This window comes from Halyomorpha halys, unplaced genomic scaffold (genome assembly GCF_000696795.3).
Source record: "Halyomorpha halys isolate HHAL.00 unplaced genomic scaffold, Hhal_1.1 Scaffold627.1, whole genome shotgun sequence".
NCBI classification, from domain to species: Eukaryota; Metazoa; Arthropoda; class Insecta; order Hemiptera; family Pentatomidae; genus Halyomorpha; species Halyomorpha halys.
The window spans coordinates 496,569-512,576 of NW_027111080.1; the positions used below are offsets into that span (position 1 = coordinate 496,569).

The 16,008-nt window shown below is 29.8% G+C and overlaps 1 protein-coding gene across 4 annotated transcripts in view; it reads left to right on the plus strand.

The window, feature by feature from the left end:
* Sesn (Sestrin) overlaps positions 1-16,008 on the plus strand; it is a 265,432-nt gene that overhangs the window by 211,103 nt on the left and 38,321 nt on the right. Inside the window, exon 2 of one of the 4 annotated variants that reach the window (XM_014427234.3) lies at positions 13,958-13,983. The exons of the other annotated variants lie outside the window; for them this stretch is intronic. The gene's annotated coding sequence lies outside the window, so the exon portion shown is untranslated. The remainder of the gene's footprint in view (positions 1-13,957; positions 13,984-16,008) is intronic. 4 annotated transcript variants of the gene reach the window in all.

Genomic DNA, 16,008 nt, shown 5'->3' on the forward strand with positions numbered 1-16,008 from the left:
ACTGTAATAAAATTGAATTATTAAGCTTAAATTATATTTATTGAAAAAAAATATGGTTGCACCCTCGGGATCACAAGTTAAGCTTCTAATTTTATTGAAGATGTGAAAACTAATTTTAACTTCAAAATTTAGATATTAGTAGTTTTTTGTTCTTGATTTAATCATGAAAAAATTAAATTGAATTAATTAAAAAATAAAAAATAATAGGGGAGCGTGGTGGCACTGTGGTAAGGCACGATGCTAATAACTCCAAGGCCCAGGGGTTGAATCTGGCTGGACAGAAAATTGTTTTTGTTGCACTGCTTGAGTCAACCATGTGGGTTGTAGAGCCCTCCTGGGGTCCACCCAGCCTCATAAATCGGGTATCCTTAATTGTGTAAAAATTTGGCGGTTGGTTGATTCTGACTTAATCACCTCCTTGCACAACCGTTGGTCTAGTGACAGTAACTCCTTACAAAGTACTGCACCTTTAACCCTTCATAGGTTGTAACAGTACAGATTATTTTTATTTTTTTAATTTAAATAATAAATAATTCTGGAACTTGAAAATTTCAAATCCAATGTTTGGAGTTTAATATTTTAAACATTCCTTTCTAAGTAGCAACTGGGTTAATTTTCCAAAATGTTAATATAGTGATAGTTTTTGGAAGTTGAAAATTGAGTTATTCAGTCTTCATTATCAGAATAAAAATTAAAATAATAGCGCTCATTGTTTTCTAAATGCTATTAAAAACTCCAATTATGATTTATTAATTAATTAAATGACGTTTCTGGCTCATTTTCGTTCTATTTTCAAAATTAATTCGTTGTCTTTCTCATCAATTTGTTGATAAACTGAAATTTCATCGAATTTTATATTGTCATGATATTCATCCATATATCTCGGAAGTATTTAATGTTGCTTAACCTATTTCTCTAACTGCAGTGCAATTATTTTTTTTTTTTATAAAAGGAAGTCGGTAGTAATCTTTAAGGAACATTAAAATTTATTGAATACGTTAATAAGTACCAGTATATAATTTTTATTTACTAATCATATCATCTTATTCTGAATTTCGTGATATCTGGAATGTGATTTGCCGTTTAATTGTTGATAAATAGGGTTTTGCTCTATTATTATTGAAGACATTATTGGTTTTTTTAATGATCTTTTACAATCCTTCCCCATATAGCGCTGTTCATCCAACTCATCCCTTTGCCCAAAGGACCTTCCCACCACGCCCTGATAAGCGAGGTGAGAAGTAAAAGTGACTAAATATAGTCGACCTAGTGGCTTCCTGTCCTATTATAAAACTGAAATCCTTGGCTCGGGCGAAACCTTTAAACGGACAAGGACTTCCAAATCGTAGTGGAATGTGGTCGGTCATAAGTAATCTTCCGAAACCTTAATCTCGGTTTTATGACTATTAATGTCATTACGTTACCCATTAATGTAATTACATTACCGTTATAATTAAAGGCTATACAAATCTTCATTATAAAAAGCTTGCGTACATAGGGAGGTAGGTTTCTGTAATGGGTGTTGAATTGTATAGAAGCGTAAAACGTTTGGAGGAGAAACGTAATGTCTACCTTGATCTACGTTAAACGGGTTTCTGATATATAATGATTCTATAAACGATATTTACCAACTAAAATTTATTGCTTACTAAATATATACTATGAAACTTCTATCAACGGTCTCTGATGTAAGAAGTAAACCCCCTTTTAACGGACAACTTTATAAAAGTCCGCCCAACAATATATTTAATGCGAACCCTCCACATAGAAAGCGGACACCAATTTATTCTTCATTACTCTATAGCGGGAAAAAATCATTTTTTTTTTCTTATATCTTTATTGAAATTGACAACTGTACATAATAATGCATTCAGTAAATTTGATGTAAGTTTATAATGGAGTGATACAGGCGCGTAGAGAAACTACACATAAGTAGCTCTCTAATAACGTTTCTACAAGAGAAGTTCTCGTGGCCATCTTCTTTTCAGGCGCTTCGGAGGGTTGTAAGGAATGTAAGAGGAAGCAAGGTTAGAAACTAGTGGGTTTGGGTGGTTAGGGAGTTTATAATGGAGTGATATCTGGTTCGGGCTAGATCGGTCACATATGGAACATTAAGGTCTTTATGTATGATTTTATTTGTTACAAAGTAAAGCATTGAAGATTTTACAAAGGATTTAGGATTGGATACTGGAGGAATTCGAAGAGTTAGTGAAAAAAAAATCATATAATATGGATCTACAAACTCACAATTCCAGAAATAAATATCAGGTTACTTATTTGAGGAAAGAAATTACAAAATACTATTATTTGCCGAATATATTAGTGCATTAATGAAAAATTAAAAATTTTACATTGTAGGAGCCTAGTCCGGGAGGTGGTGTCAATAAAGGTATCAAAATAGTAAAAGAAAAATATTTATTGTTAACAATAAATAGTTTTTCTTCTACTATTTGGATACCTTTATTGACCGTCACCTGGACTATCTTCCTACAATCTACTTTATACAGTAAACAATCTTTTTCCAATAAAAATTTAACACCTCTCTCAAAAGTTGAAAAAAAATAAAAAAAGCAATCCATATTTTAAAGACATTACGAAAGAATTTTCGAAGTTAGAAAAAAATTCAGTATCCAAGATGGTTGAGACGAGATATTACTAGAATATTTTTTTTTTATTGTTTAAAATTGTATTTAAAAGATTTTTTCAGACATAGATGTATGACAACTTAAGTGAATATGTGTTAAATACTTCTGATTTTTAATTGTTTTGTTCTTTTTTATATAAATTTAATGCAAACCTCTGTATGACGGACAAAATTATCTTTTCCTTGGGTGTCCGTTATATAGACATTTTACTGTATTTGAGAATACACATAAAACTATGATTGAAAGATTGTTAGTTGGCTGTGTATAATTAATCAAGGGAGGTGGTCCGAGTGGTCGTTAAAAAGTCTATTCACAATATTATTTATTTATTATAATATAATATATATGATTTCTGTGACGACACTGATGAAGCTCTGGTACTTGGGACAAAACTTTTTTTTTTTTTTCCCGAACTCTCTAAAAACAGAAATAAAAAGTGAATTAGTAAGTGCATTACTGTGAAAAAGAAAAGTAATTCGTATTGTGTCTTACCTTTTACTACCTTTGGTATTTTAAGGTTACCTGTTATGTTTAATGTCATATATGAGCTATCCATTATAAAAAAGAGCTATTTTAAGTCCGGAGGTGAGGGGCCTCCTCGTATTGTATCGCATATAAGATAAAAATTAAAGCATTAATTAATAAAGACGATAGATAATGGTGAAATAATAAGAAAAACAGTCAGAAATCGAAAAAGAAGTGTGAGGGAGAGGGTTGGGGTGCATCAGAAGATGGAGTTATGAGGTGATGTTAATAGGGTTTTTGGAACCTTTCCTGCCCTGCCACCTCGCAGGAAGGGGGATGGAGTGAAGAAAAAAAAAAAGTGGTGACTGATTCATCACATTCATAGTTAAAACGTTGTTTAATAGTCTTTCTGATATTTTGAGCGAACTTTTTAGAACGCCGCCCAGACTATTTTCATCATTTATGAATAAAATTAAATCTTCATTTCCCTACTGACTTGGTTCGATTTCGTCCATGACCTCCGTAAAGCCAAATGGGGAAAAGGAGAATACTATTAACGATAAGAGATATAGACGAGAACCAGCGGGTGAGCTGAGTGGTCCTGATGATATTTCCCTGCCAAATGACCCAGATCTCGAGAGCGGTGGGTATAATGGTCCCTGAGCCTCGATTAGGGGGTCCATCAGTAGATTAGTATAGGGGGGGAGTGGAAGGGTATAAAACTAGTCTATACTACTTCAAGGCTATTCCTCCATGCTGGATAAACAAATTTATTTTAGCCGGAAAATATTATCCTTACTCAAATTAAACGCAGCGAAATTTATAGCTCACGAACTTGTAGCTTCAAGGTTTTTCGCAGAGTAGTGGGGTATTATTCGAAAGGCACTAGAGCATAACTTCAAAGATCTTTATCGAATTCCTCTAATTATTATTCCGGCGTTCGGGAGAGAAAAAATAATATATCCATATTCATATTTAGAGGAGAGGGGGTAATTGTGTTCTACACATATTTACGTTGTTTTGCAACGTTTTTACAGAAAAATAACCTAAATAAAATATTAGGATTCAAAGACACAACGTTGCATAATCCATGCTTAACCGGTAGCATAAAAAGATTAATCTATAAGTAATAAATGTATGTCAAAACAATTATTTATTTAAAAAAAAAGATTCTTTATACAATAATAATTCATTAAAAATACACTTGGTGAAAAAAATATTTTGTTTATCTATATATCGTTAGTTACGCACATCAAAACTTTCACACACCACCCTACTTTGAAATGAAATTAATCCTTGTGCATTTCAAAATAGCTATTCCTTCATTATTCCGAATGACAATATCTCCCCTCACAATTTTATATATAGGAAAGTAAAAGTAATATCTTACTATTGCTATAACAATCATGTAAAACAATAATTATCACTAAAAAATATGTAGAAGGTCAGGGTTCCTGGTCAGGATTTGTTTTGCCACATCTACTTTTCTGTTTATTCGTTTTATATGCGTCTCCTTTACTTTTTTAACCGTTTAATTAAATAATTTAACCTTTTTTTTTTTTTTTTTTAGAAAATTTATATATAAAGCGGCACTTATCGAAAAAGTTACTATAACATACCTGGCGTGTTACTTTTCGTTTTTGAGCTGGTCTGTTTACTCACATAGAGTGAGTTTACTCAATGTCGTAAATTTTTCACAATCCTAATACTTTCCCTTAATATATATTCCATATATAGCAAGGGAAGGTAAGATATAGTAAAAAAAAACACAATTCATGAATCAACCAGAATGAATACTCGAAATCAGAAAAAAATTTAGGTTTCCTTCAAAACGATACATGATAATTATATTTTTATTTTACCGGGCCTACGAGGCCTGCAGCTTAACCAACGATGTTGTTTATCGATGACTAATCGAAACTTAACCTACAATGACTAATCAACATCCATAGCAGTCATAGTTGGGAAGATAAGGTTAAATCTTATAGGATGAATTTCAGTTGGATTCAATGGATGGGGGATATAACATTATTTGTTGATTTCAACATCTAAGCGTTATTGTAATTCCATTTAAACATTATCCATTATGTAGGCTATGCAAATTATTTACTTTATTTTTATTATTTTTTTTTTTATAATTTATTCATTGCTATTTACTACTGTATAAAAAAAACAACAACAAGTAAATTTGCTGTAGGTGACATAGTGACATGATACAAACCTGTGGAGAATCTACCCATTGATAGAACTCTAATAACATTTCTAGAGGAGAAGATCTCGAGGCCATCTTCATTTCAGAAACCTAGGAGGATTATTAGGTAATGAAGGAGAAACCAGGTTAGAAACGAGTGGATTTGGGTGGTTGGGAAGTTTATTATGGAAGGAATGGTATCTGATTCTGGCCAAATCGGCAATATATGGGACATTTAGGTTCTGAGGGATGACTTGATTTGTGACAAAGTAAGGAGCATTAAGGATTTTACGAAGGATTTTGGACTGTAAGGGTTAGATTCGATAGGAATTTGATGGTTTAGTGGAGCCCCATAGCTTAACTCTGTATTGCCCAGATAGGCCTTATAATCAGTCTTTTGTAATGGATTGGCAATTTAATCTGTTTGTCAAGTAAATGTCGTAATAGTCGGAATCGACAAGCAGCTTCCTGTCTTTTCAGTCTTGTATGAGGATTCTATGTTAGTCGTTTGTCCAGATGTAGCCCTAAGTAACGGATCACTTTATTTTTGATTTTGGTGTTGATGATATTTAGGTACAGTTATGGAGTAAATCTATTATAACATGTATTGGGTATTGATTCTGTGGTATTTCCTAATTAGAAACAATTATACAAATTAATATAAGAACAAATAAAAAATTCCTAAATACAGTTCGGTATTTTTTTCCTCCATCTTGTTTATAGTACCGTGACCTTAATTTGTTCTCCATTACGCATAAAACGTCGGCAATAAAAGTTGGTAATTAAAATATTTTTTCCGGTAAGGCATTGAAACTTCAAGGAACATTCATAAACTATACCCTCCCTACCCCGTAACTATTGCGTCTTGTTTTGATTTTAAATTATTTCTTTGTTTTATTATCGCCGCTTTGTCGAGCGTGAAGGCCGCATAGTTTACCTGTGATATTGTTTCACTTACATACTTCTTTCTTTTATTTTTAGTCTAATTGTAGTTAATAATTACTTGCTAATTTTTAGTAATTGCTTTTAAAAATATCTGGCGCACGACTCGTGGTTAGTTGTTAGCCCAATATTCGATTTGAAATTAATCCTTGTAAGTTTCAAAAAAAAAAACTATAGCAGAAAAACAGAAGTTTAGTATTTTAAAGATATTTACAATTTATCCTTAACCATTTACTTAATGCTTGATTATAAAATTAGTATTGAAAATTCTAAGAATGATTTTATGGAGGTTTTTTTTTAATCAAATGAAAGGCTCGCATACAGGTTAAGCGACATTAAATTTGTTAAAAAATACGTTTTATTTATGCATTTCTCGCCATTTTCTAATCGTTTAATGGCTTTCTTTGTTTGATATGATTTTGTCTGAAATATTTGGCTTTCCTCCGAAATACAATACGTCTATATTACTATTCTTATTTCTGGAAATGTACTTTCAACCTGGAAAAAATTGTTTTCCTCTTATCTCCTTATGTTATTTATCATATCCTTAGTTTATATTTATCCGTTCTTAATGACTAGTGATAGTGTGAGATGAGTAATTTACCTCGCCTACTTTAGAGGAAGATTTAAAAAAAAAAAATTTAAGCCTTGCCAAACTATTTAAATGATAATAAAACCTAACTGACGTTCAAGAGCACCTAAAATCTGTTTTTTTTGGTTTTTTTTTTTTTAGAAAATGCAAAAAAAAAATAAGAAAAATCGTTTTTATATAGTGGCAGATTCGGTTAGCCAATTTTACGAAAAATTTACCGTCACATCCCCAGCTGGCACGTATCCTAAAGGTGTAATTTTAGTTTTGTACTTTTTGTTTTTTATCTGTTAATACACACACAAACAATTTTGTAAGACTTGGTTATTTGGTTTATTTATTGGTTCTGTTAGTTAATGAAATTTTATATTTATACCACACCACTTTTATATTAATTCTCCAATTTCGAGCTTAGATTATATCAAAACCTTCGTAATTGTTGGTCTATTCATGATATCGTATTAAATTAAAAATGTTATAAGTATAGCATTGTGAGCAGCCCAATTTAAAGTCATGTTAAATGGTAAATGCATAAGAGCTCCGAGCGGATTTTCTGAGCAACTTAATTAGTAACCTTTCCTTCCAAAACTTCATGTTATAGTTTACTTCTTGGTTTTGATCAAAGTAATTTATTACAACATGCTTAAAATAAGTGAAAAGTAGAAGTGTAAATGTTTGGCTACTGATTGTCTTTTTTAAAAAGTCCAAAACACAAAACAAAACACAAACTACGAGTAAGTAACCTAACAGGACAACAAATAAAACGGTGAAAAGCTCTGCCGATCTGTTTCGTGACGTCATTCTCCATTTAACAGACCTAGTAACAGACTCTCAGCCATGTTGCATGTTATATCGTTTTAACTTGGTAAAAGAAGGAAATATTTCTCCATTTAACACGCTTTAACATGCTAAACTAAAGATTATGAATACCCTTAGTCCCTATCTATGCATACCGCTTTCCAATTCTGGGCCCTCACTCAGGCTCCATTGGCTCAATAATACTGCTAGCTCTGTAATGTTTATCTTTTTCTGGGATTGTTAATTTATACACTATTTTAGTAAATTGTGCTATATGAAGAAATATAGTATAATGAAAGTAGTCTTATATTCAGCGTATTTTACTACTCATATCAAAGTAGTTAACGTTTCGGATTAAAGTTTGTTTAGGGAAACAAGAGAAACCCCGACAGAGCGTAGATGTGATCTGCATTGACTTGGCGATGGAAATGGCGGATTTCTAACCAAAACTTTTCAATTTGAAGTTAAGAGAGTTTTTCTAAAAATATTACAATTATCTTTTTTTTTCTTGATTAATACATTTTTTTTATTTTTCTTAATAGATATGTAGGAAATTGACGAACATTACAAGTACTAGAATATCTATTAAAGTCTGTGATAAAAACAACAGTTAATCAAAATAATATGTAGTTATTGTACTTTCTGATTATTTTTAACGTTCCTTAGTAAAATTAATAATGCCCTCAGTAAGAATACAATTAGTCTATAGAACTCATAGGATCACAACAGTTGAAATAGACAAGTAAGATTGTTTAGCTTAGCAAGGAACGAATCGCATAATAACTTGATAGCTAAGTTCTGAGCATATTGATATAAGTCCGAGAGTTAACCCGAAACGTAGATGAGAGAATTGACTCAGGATCTCACAAATTTGGGTTTGGATGGTTGTTAGTAGGCCTACAGCCTTCGGCGTTTATTTTTATTACTCGTTCCTACTGGACAAGCACTTCATACAGTTTAAATCAGTTCTGATTCATCTGTATATAATTTATTTACCATTTTATTAATGTTATAATAATACTCCAATTGATATTCCTGATTAGTGCTATTCTTCTCCCCGACCCGCTTATATCCAGTGGAGAGGTTGACCCTCATCTCCCGACCGGTCCGGAGCAGCGTTGCCCCGGGGTGGAGCGAGCTCCAAGGTCAGCCTACCCTCTCTAGCTTCCTGCTCTTTCAGAGTGACCTGCAATTTGCCAACTTCCTTCTTTTTCACTCATTTGATTCTACAACTAAAAAGTTTGCCAATTTAGAACGACTATCATTCCAAATTCATTTAAAATATTTAATAATCTTGTTGTTGTCTTAAATATTCTATTAAACTAATACCTTGTTCAATATTTAATCCATTCTTTTGAACGGAGTTCACTGATCTTGGACGACACAAAATGGTTTCTATGTTGGATGCATTAACCTTCTTCTTAGCTTCCTTAGTCTTATATGTATCCTTCCTATACCTTACGCACTAATTATATATGTATTTTTTTATGTTCTTGAGGACAAGTCAATGATAAAACAGCTATAATGAGGCGTCTTTATTGTTCGCATAGTCGTGTTCTAGAATCAATTAAAACTTTAAAAAAAAAAAATGATTTTCTTTACTAATTATTAAACGTTAAAATGTTCTGAGTGTAAATTGTGATTAAACAATAGAAACATAACTAGCAATTGTTTTATAAATGAGTGTTCCACATAGCTGTAATAACCATTAGGACTAACTCGTACAAGATTAGCAGTAATAATACAAATCAAGGAGATGGAGAAAGGTAAGTGTAGTTTTTTTTCTCCATGTCCTATCTGTACTACTGTTAATTAACTGTTGTTAGTCTGTTAATTTCTGTTTTGTATTTCATATATAGTTTTTAAGTGTTGTTTATTGTGTCTTACGTGTTTATAAAATAAGAATCGGCTTATTCTTATCTCCTATTGACGAAATGATCATTATAAAATAAAATTGGAAGAAGATAATTGACCGTATGAAGTAGATTTTAGGAAGGTCCGGTGGCGGTAAATAAAGGAATTAAAATTGTAAAAGAGAACTATTTATTGTTAAACGTTTTGTCCCACTTTGTAGAGCTTCGTGTGGGCTGTTTTGATTGAAATAAGGATGAAAACTTCAGTTCAACCGGTATATGGGATAAACATTACCCTGCGGAACACCTCCCCTGGTTGTAATTTACTTAGGTACATGTTTATGTAAGTAGATTCTTCATCCAGATTATCTTCAGTTTCATAACATTTTTCAGCATAATAAATATAATAGCTTCTTTTATAAACTTACACGAAATTACTCTTAACTTTTAACTTCTAATCTGGATGAAGAGATTACCTTCAATTGCATTACATTTTTGAGCATGAGAAATATAAAAACTTCTGCAGTTGTGCCTTGTTTCAATCAAGATGGCCCTGACGAAGCCCTACAAAGTGGAAGCGAACGTTGGTTAGCAATAAATATTTTGTCTACTATTACTATTATACTATTGATTTCCGATTATATAAAGTAAAATATTTCTCGAATTCTCTAATGCATGCCAACAAACCCCACTCATTTAAAGTCATTAAAACCCGATTTTCCTAAGTCATATCTAACTTTATCTTCCCATTTATGTTTCGATTGAATCTTAAGACACTTCGGCGTCAGGCCTATCATTATTTATTCTTTTAATGATTCGTTTGTTTCCTATCCCTACAACTTTATTATTTAACTCACTTATATTTTCCGGATATAATTAACGCTAATTTTCCGGTTGAAACATCCTTCTTCGGTCCAAATATTCAAAAAGGCCATGTTCTTCCCCTAATGTAAACGGTCACGCTTAGCATCCGTAAAGAACGTTAGAGTTTTAATAATAATGAACCTCAGAAAATGTTGGGCACGAATTAAAACATTACCCTGCGGAACACCTTCCCTGGCTTTAATTTACTTAGATACATGTTTATGTAAGTAGATTCATCATCCAGATTATCTTCAGTTTCATAACATTTTTCAGCATAATAAATATAATAGCTTCTTTTATAAACTTACACGACATTGCTTTTAACTTTTAACAAGGAACTGTACTACCACTATCAGTAGATACCTTCTTGTTGTATCGTCTGATCTCGTTCCTCCTAGGATTTTGTTTGATTTGAGACTTAGTTACAAAATCTTATTTCAATTTTTAAAGATTGCTACTTTTGAGGGTCTTTTACATGATGTGTGTTGATAATTGTTTACATAGTATATGAATAATGTATTTCATATGAGGGGGAGAGTCCCATAATTTTTAATGTTACCTTATTTTGTCACGGCTTCCCGTCATTCCAAACAGAATTAAATCGCCATTTAATCCAACAAGATCCTTCTAAAATTCTATTGTTAACCAATAAGGCGCTTGTCTGTTTTATCATATTAAATTGAAGTGATTTTATTTGTTCTATGCGTTTCTGCTTAGAAATTTTATACATTTGTTTTGCGTCAGTCTATGGTAGTTTATTTATTAACAGATAAAAAAAATATGTTCATAAAGAGGAGATTTATAATGCACAGTCCTTAATCACACAAATATTGATATATTTTTTTTAAATAGCTTTTAAAAGTGGTTACATAATTTTTATTATGATTTTTAAATTATTTTATGACTCTATTTAAATGCATTAATTTCAATTAGACCTGAAGATTTTCTAAGTAATATATTTATTAAAACAATTAAGTTTTTTTTATTCAAAAAATAATTATTCATTGAAGCAAAGGAATGCCTGAAATAATGTTTAAAATTCGTGAAATCTAAACCTTACATTACTTGTAAATAGTTAAGAATTATTGTAGCAAATGTTGTCATACTGTTGGCTGCATGATACTTAACATCATGACAGTATTCACTGATGTATAAGGTTTGACATGATAATAAATACAGTAGCAGTGAAACTACTGTTATGTTAAAAGTTATTTACACGGTGCCACTTTGAACAGTATTTGAAAATACTGCCATGATGGCAACTATCATGCAGTTTACACTATGGCAGTGGATAGAAACAATTGTTACAATGGTCGTATCTCCTTGTGATATAGGTTACCTCCAATATTTATATATTATAAACGTTACTTCAAAAATTTTATTTCAATGAATTTTTGTGAAATAAATACAGGTGGATATTTGATTAAGATTAATTCAACAAATGATCATTTTATGTTAGGTAAAAATTATTTCGTAAATTAATCCTTTAATTTATTTAATAAATATATTAATAAATAAATTTTAATAGTCATAAATTAATTTAAAACGTGTTTAGGTCTAAATTTAAAAGAAACTAGGTCAAAATTGAATTAATAAGTGAATATTAATTAATTAATTAAAATGCTGTGATGTACTCCTTTAAATAATTGGAATTCGACTTCGAACTCTGTTTGAATTTCAAGGTTTGGCCAAACAAAAACATGTTAGTTGTTTATTTTTAATTTTCTCAGAACTGAATAACATGATTAAGACTGCTACGTCATATTACGCTTTTATGTTTGGATAGAATTTTTGAAACGGTGCCAAAGATACTTAACGCTTTTAATCTGCATGAGAAGTCAACTTATTTATAATTGTTCATGGTTTACCTTATGATGTGAAATAAATTTATTTATATATTTCGGTTTTTATGTTGTAATATAAAAATAAAATTATAATCAAAATAATAATCTAAAAGAGAAATACTTGCAATTTCGTCCAAAAATTCCGATTTTTCCCTCGTTTTTCGTAAAAAAAAATAATAAAAATAATAATAATGCTGTTTTTTGAAAAATTGTATTGTAGTAACTTGAATGCACAGGGCTAGAATTTTAGCGAATTACCTTTATTTAAATAATGTTATTCCTAAAGTTTTTCGTGCGGATCGTAGTTTACTAAAATAAAGTCAATTCTTCATTTTTCGGGGGAAAAAAATACTGTTTTTTTTTCGTTTCTGTTTAACGTACAGACCTTTACTAAAACTCAAATTTTATTAAATGTATTTTATTTTTTAAAATAGTAGTTTTCATGATATTGTATATGGAATGAAAAATTTAGGGCGCTGGTTCCCCTGAGACTTTTTCAAAATTTTAATTAAATGTAATCTTGAGTGCTTTAATTAATTTGTCACTATATTTTAGTAGTTTACTATTAGCTGTTATAGTTTTGTGATAAAACTATGAACAATAGCTATGATATAATAGTTAAGAAATGTTTCGGATCAAACTCTAATAGATAATTTAAAAAATAACATTGATAATTCAATTCTCCATCTCAAAGTTTAAACATTAAGATATTGCATGTTAATAAGCTAATCTTATAGTCCTTGAACTTGTAGCGTCACTCCCGGGCTGCCCAAGAGTTATCTTTGAGGTCGCCGACTGCAGATAGCACTAGTTGTAATTTTAGATTCAATAAATAACAATTTATAAAAATACTTCCTTATCGTATATCTTACATAATAGGCCTAGAAGAGCTTCAATATTGGAATTTGTGGCTATATTTTAATAATTTAAATCTCGCTGTCGTATCAATATTTTACTACGCTGTCGTATCACGACTAAAAACTAGTCTTAGTTCATGCCAGAGTATGTGCTTCCTGTAAACGGTGCATCCTAGCGAAAGGGTTATGTTATAAGAAATTAAACAGCATGGACTGCATACTATGACGTATATACTTCATTTAGAATTTATTTGGCGAAAAATCGAAAGAAAGTCATAAAATTCCCAATTCGTTACTTTATCAAACTAATTAACAGCTTAGCTCGGTTTAAGGCCATCAGAAATGCGTTTCCGTGTTAAGTTTGGATGAAACTTGAAAAAAAAACGATTATTTCCGGAGTACCACTTGACCGAATTAATAAAGTTTGGTACTCATAAGGCATAGAATTTAATGTTGTTTAATTTCTTATACTGTAATTGTTGCGTTATGATGCACCGTTTTGGAATTATGAGTGAAAAATTTAAATTAAAAAAAATAAAAATTAACGAAAACCTAATTCCTAACTTTATTTTATTAATAAGATAATTGGTACAATTTTTAAAACTGCCAGAAGTACGTTTCCCTTTGACAGAAACTAATTTTCAAAATTATTTGAAAATGTATTATTTTGTATACATATGTTTTTGTTGAAAAAATAAAAATTAATAGATGGTTAAGAAAAAAAAATTTAATCTGAAACTTTTATATCAGTTTTTTTTATTTTTTTTATTTTCAAACCTCTTTATTTTTATATATTGTTACAGAATACAAATATATAATAGAATACATTATATATATTATATATATGGTATATATACACACATTATATATTTTATATCAGTTTTAAAATTTTTTTTTTTTTAATTTTAGAGCAGAAATAACAGTACGAGAGTTGGGCAAGTACCATACTCATACTAAGTTCTGAGTACGATATGCTTTAGTTATACTCAAAAATTTACTCGGTACAATTCTCATATTCAAAGCTTTTCAAGTTGAGTGCAAGTAAAGTAATCTGCACTCGAGAGTCACTTTGAGTTTGAGTACAGGTAATTCTTCCTCAAACCACTTTGAATACGAGTATTTGTAATTAATTCTAAAACAAGAATTCTGAGTAATTATAAAGTAGTAGCATCATTAATGCTTTGTGTACATTTTGAACAAATTTTTTTTTTAATAACTATTAGATTCAAAATGCTCTTATTTTTCAGAATATAAAATTTTAAAAAAATAACAATTTGTATTTTTTTTTTTTGGAATGAATTAACCTTTTATAACTACTTTATTATTAATTAATATTTTAACATGTTAAAAAAGTTTTAGGCTTTAAATTAATAAATTTATGTTAAAATGTTTGTATTTTTTTTTTCCTTATTTTTCATAACTACTTCATACATTAATATCTATTTTTTATTATTTCCATCACTTCTATGTATTCGGTTTACTAATTCAATCAAATTATGATTAATGAAAAAACAAGCAACATTTTAACTGATATTCAATATTTTGACTATGAGAGATTGTCTTAATCTGGGTTGGCATATTTCCATGATATAATTTAAGTAGAACAATGAACTGATTAATCGGCATACTCCCCGAAATTTTGTTCTGATATTAATATAATTCAAAGAAATATGAAAGGTAATTTCTTCCATAAAAAAAAGAAATATAAATTACTAACAAGCGCTATTGTTAATTGAATGTAAGCTAGCAGTTTTTTTTTTTTTTTTTTCGTTCAAGAAAAAATCATTTAAAACACGTACAAGCTTAAACAAAATTTTCACATACACGTGTTATCTAATTGCAGTAATAATTACTTAATAATTACGTAATAATTAACTCAACTCAAAATTTTTTTTGTACATTGTATTTAGATATAAAAAAAAAATCGTTATGAAAAATAAAAATACTGGAAAATGACTCTAAATTACCAATTGCGTGTTATTTAAGTTCAAAAGATAATTATTTACTACCAAATTTATGACAAACTCTTCCTGATTATTACTAAGTACTTTGGGGTGAATAATGTATCAATAATTAATAATTTGTGTAAATGTACTGTTTAAAGATGTGCAAATAATCCACTAAATCCTATTTGTAAATAATCCCTGCAATCCGAAGCCCATTTTAAATTTTTTGCTTATGAGATTATTCATGTCGTCAATAAAGTTATCCACAAAGATCTTTTGATCTCGCTTGCTGCATATTTGGCCCATTATAAACTTCAATAATAATCTTTAACCCCGAGATAATACCGTATAATCTTTGGAGGCGTCTGAGGAAAAGAGGGCTCCATTGTCTTCTTATATAGCAGACCTGGGCATTATTTTATATGAAATATTTAAAAATACATTTTTTTTTTTTATATTTTAAATTTTATGACTTAATATATAAATACAAAACGAAATTTTTCCGAAGGTTTTCTTGTATTTGCCAGTGCTTGGGCATAATCTAAGCTTATTTGATGAAATAAATTTGTGGTTATCAACAATTAATTAATAAATGTTGATAATTTTACAATTTCGTCATTTGAGAAGCGTAGCTTTAGATCAGGAATTGGTAGAAAAGTAGACCTCATATTTGCAAAAATGTTCACTAATCTTCAATTCAATGCTTTTTTCAAGTTGGTAGGATTTTTTTAGACCAAAAAGATTTTTTTTTCTGTATTCGAATTTTCATGTGTCATCTGATATTTTAAACATTTTAATGAACTCTGAAGACTGAAATCAACAATGGAATACTCTTTAGAATGGATTGATCTGCGAAATTTAGTCTCATTTGATTTTTAAATTTTTTTAAAATGATTTTTGAGTTTGAGAAAACAATATGTGAGAATAAAAATAAATAAGAGAGTTTTGTAAAAATATTTGTCCATTTTTTTGCTTTTGAACAATTTATTTCAATATTTGATTATAGTAAAATAT